The following is a 4,619-nucleotide window of genomic DNA, read 5'->3' as shown; positions in this document are numbered from 1 at the left end:
TGCGACGCCATTTTGGGGCTCATCTGTACAGCGAGTTTCCAAGCGTTGAAATGGCCGACAAACGTTAGGTAAACTGTCCTTTGTCCGACTACACGACCACTCATACCTCTCGTTACTGGAACAAAATAAAATTTGTTGGGATTGACCCGTTTTTGTTGAGTTTTGATCAGTCTTATCGAGACCGCCTACCGCCAGCGGAGTCCATTGACGTGACTTAGCTTCGTATTTGGTACTGTGCTGAGAAGTTTTTACACACAACATCGTTTCAAACCCTCTAAGAGTCTGGAAGCGTTGTATCAGGATGTGTAAAAAGTGTTGTGGGACAGTTGCGTGATGACAATTAAGTACGTTGTAGTCGGGAAACGCAAAAGGTCGCTATTTTCGAACAGCCCCGGACTGTGTCTGGATAAACAACACTGAGCAAAGGCTGCGGGGGCCATCGGCCGCCATCCTCAGTCCGCACTGCCGCGACTGTGGCTGGACAAGGTGAGTGTTGCAAGTTGTCAGCGCCCTGTTCTACATGGACATTTACCACAGAGTAAAGGGACAAGTAGCTCCAACAGATTTACCGTGTTCATGGCTACCCATGTTCTACAGCCCCCTACGCCGCGCCAGGGTAAAACACACCGATTTCTGATCAGCAAAAAAAAAAAACAACGTAAAAGCCAATCTTGACAACATGAGACGTGGACGCGGAGCCAAAACAACCCCAAGGACAATGTTACTAACAAGAAGAGTGTCCAAAACGTTGATTGTGGCCCAAAATACGCAACTATCGCCAAGAGTTTGCATAGCATTGCATAGCGATAGGCACTACGCTGGACCCCAAAATGGTGGACGCCAGGGGGAGAGTCACGTGACAATCTGTGGTGAATAAGCCCTATATGTTCTTATGCTTGTGATAACGTGGCATAAAATAACAATCTTGTTACAGTTACCAAGTTACCTTATGTTGCTTGTGTGCAGACTACTCTGTATGCCTGTAACATATGATTGGGTCTTTGTTTATTTGAGTCCAAACGTTCACACTTTTCGTAAGAAACTTCATTTACACAACATTGGAAGATGTTAAATATGTAAATACTGCTCACTAGAAAAGTAAATTCGTTTTTCTTCGGTACACGGGAGTATGTTTGATGCCAAATGAAGTGTAAACAGCTTGTAGACGGGAAATCAGCACCATGCAAAATCGTAATGGTGTCAACACGAAAATGAACACTTATAAGTCAATTAAGGAACAAATCCTACGCTGCTGCTGTTGTGACATCATCCAGTTCAGTAGTCACTGGAGTGGCTAGTTTGTAAGTCAAGAGGTTACTAATAATACAACAGGTACTTTGCTACACAGGTGGTTAGATATATACATGTAATAATTAGAAGATTCTACCTTAGAACATTGCAATGGCCCCGAGGGCAGACAAGTACTAGTAACTAATCTCCGAGCAGGTTTCTTTTGGGGACAGGACACTATCAAATTAGGGGGCCGATGGGTCTTACCTGCGAAGAATTTTGCATGGAAATTTAGCAACTTTGGTAGGACATGATACTTATTGGATATGTCAGCATTGCTTGTGAATGTGTGACAGTCAAATTTCTTCTGTGAATCCCCTCTTTGCCCACAACTGACCCTCAGTGACCACCATGTCCATCAACATGGGTGACGCAAACGAGTTGACGCACCTGACGCTGGAGAAGGAGGAGGGACCGGCCAACAAGTACGAGACGTACGTCATGCCCTGCCTAGCCGAGTTCTTCGGCGTCGTCATCCTCGTCTTCACCACTACCATGGTAACAGGTGGGTAACCATGGTAACAGGTGGGTAGCCATGGTAACAGGTGGGTAACCATGGTAACAGGTGGGTAACCATGGTAACAGGTGGGTAACCATGGTAACATGTACGACTCTTCATCATCACCATGGTAACAGGTACGACTCTTCATCACTACCATGGTAACAGGTACGCCTCTTCATCACTACTATGGTAGCAGGTACGCCTCTTCATCACTACCATGGTAACAGGTACGACTCTTCATTACCATGGTAACAGGTACGCCTCTTCATCACTACCATGGTAACAGGTACGCCTCTTCATCACTACCATGGTAACAGGTACGACTCTTCATCACTACCATGGTAACAGGTACGACTCTTCATCACCATGGTAACAGGTACGCCTCTTCATCACTACCATGGTAGCAGGTACGCCTCTTCATCACTACCATGGTAACAGGTACGACTCTTCATCACCATGGTAACAGGTACGACTCTTCATCACTACCATGGTAGCAGGTACGCCTCTTCATCACTACCATGGTAACAGGTGAGTACGATCACATGATAAGGAAATTGAATTGAAAAAAACTGTAAAGTTTAATAATAATGAAGATGAGAATTTTTTTAAAAGTCGCTGGCTGAATATTTTCTCTATGTTGCCAGGTTACTCCACCACCGGCGGGAACCTGTGGCTGATTGCCGTCGCCCTGACCAGCGGGTTCACGGTTACTCTCATTATGGTCTCCATAAGCCACATCAGGTAAGGCTCAATCAAACAGAAATGTTTTCATATTTAAAAGAATATGGGTGTTGCTATCATCAGTTTCCTATTTTCCAAAATCCAAATTGCTACAGTTACACAATCAACATATTTAGATTGCCGGGACCAACTCTCCTAGATAGGTGTAATTCACGAATGAAATAGACTTTTGGTCCTTTTTCCATGGAACTGAGGTAGATTACTATGATCCTAGTCCGTCTATTGCACCGGTGATGTAGCCTGGATGCCAGTCTTTTGAGCTTTAATACGCTCTCAAAGTCGCTTCCCTGTTAACAAGCTGAAAAGGCTGGTACGTCGATGAAGGTCAGACATCCAGGTAATACAATACGCCAAAAAACAGTTACTAGTACTCAAGCAACTGGATATGATTTTGGAAACGGTCAGACGGTTCAGCTAGTATCCACTACCTTTCGTCAGTGACTGCTTTTGGTGAAAAGGCTGGTGCCCAGACTACTGAAGATGCCAAAGATGGATTCTAACTTACTCCTGCCCCCCCCCCAGTGGCGCCCATCTGAACCCGGCCGTGACCCTGGGCGTGACCCTGGCCGGCGGGGTCAACGTCCTGCAGGCCATCTGTTACGTCATCAGCCAGCTGCTGGGAGGCATGGTGGGAGCGGCGTTCACCAAGGTAAGGTGGGCTGGAGGGTATAGATTTGATAGGGGTGCAGTTAAAGGAATAAAACATGCGGTATTGGACAAAAGAAACATGGAAACTTTAGGTCCAACACAATAAAGTTCTTAAATCTGTCTAACGTCGAAGACCAGAGTGACTGGTCGAAAGCTCTAGGTGAGAGAACTTTATTGTGTTCGATCTTAAGTTTTAACTTCTCTCTCTATGGCAATCACTCGTGATCTCTTATTTTGCAATCGGATACATATTCATGTACAGAGACATAGTCAGATATACAGGTACAGACTTTCCGAGTAAGATGACCTGAGTGAGGGAGACGTGCTGGTTCCGGTTGGGATGCTTGCAGCGAGCTGCCGGATGACTTGGTTACGCTCAAGGTCCGCCTTGATCACGCCAGCCCGCCTGGCGCTGCTCTCGTCCGCCAGCTGAGGACAACTTAAACATCCTATACACCGAAGGAAAGCGGGTCCTAAACCCTCTCTCTGCCCCCCCCCTCCCCAGGCCATCCTGCCTAACGGCACGTACGCCGGGTGTTCGGGCGGCGCGCACGCCCTGGGCGGAGGCGTGTCGGTGCCGGGAGCCGTCCTGTGCGAGACCGCTCCTCGCCATGATCCTGGTTCTCACCGTGCTGCTGGCGGCTGTGGACTCCGCCACCTCAGGCAGCGCCCTGCCGCCGCTCGCCATCGGACTGGCCGTGCTGGTCGGGATTCTGGCAGGGTGAGTACAAAATCAGACTGACTACATCAACCTTTAGCTGCACTGCCTTTACTCAAACTGTAACCACGACAAAACGTGGCACTGCAAATCCAGCTAGCTGAGTACTGTTTGTAGCAAGAAAACGTGCTGGTCGGCATCCTGGCCTGGTGAGTATGAACTTAGTTACACTGACTAGGTATATCAACTTTCAGCAGCCCTAAAATTCACTGGTCAGGCCCTATAGAGGAGACGGAATCAGCCCCTGATAGTGAGAAATTGTAGAACGTAACTACATCCTTGGTCTCCTGCATGCGCGTTAAGTATAGTGTATACTAGTAGTCTATTGGAACCTAACCAAGAAAAGAGGAGTTTATAAAGTAACTCGAATTTTATGTACTGCGAATCGTCAGTAACTAAGTTATTCGCCCCCCCCCCCTCCCTAGCGGTCCTTTCTCTGGCGGTTCCATGAACCCTGCCCGCGCGTTCGGTCCGGCTGTTGCCGCGGGAGTCTGGAAGGACCACTATGTCTGGTGGGTGGGACCGCTCCTGGGCGGGCTCGCGGGCGGAATCATCTACAGGTAAGGCCGAGCAAATGTAATTTTGGTATCAGCATGAAAGTTCATCTGAGTTGGTAAATTACATTATGAAAAACTTAAACTGTTCTCCAACCCAAATGCTGTGGACACGTGATTTTTCCCACGTGTGACGTCAGCAAAGGGTCAAAGGTTGTCTGAAGTC

At 47.6% G+C, this 4,619-nt stretch overlaps 1 pseudogene; it reads left to right on the top strand.

Moving 5' to 3' along the window:
* Positions 1–1,600: 1,600 nt before the first annotated feature.
* LOC109462726 lies at positions 1,601–4,463 on the top strand (annotated as a pseudogene).
* The last annotated feature ends 156 nt before the right edge of the window (positions 4,464–4,619 follow it).

The sequence above is a fragment of the Branchiostoma belcheri genome, unplaced genomic scaffold (assembly GCF_001625305.1).
Source record: "Branchiostoma belcheri isolate BF01 breed outbred unplaced genomic scaffold, Haploidv18h27 scaffold12, whole genome shotgun sequence".
NCBI classification, from domain to species: domain Eukaryota; kingdom Metazoa; phylum Chordata; class Leptocardii; order Amphioxiformes; family Branchiostomatidae; genus Branchiostoma; species Branchiostoma belcheri.
Note: the sequence above shows the minus strand (reverse complement) of the source record. Positions and strands in the feature narration are given on the sequence as shown.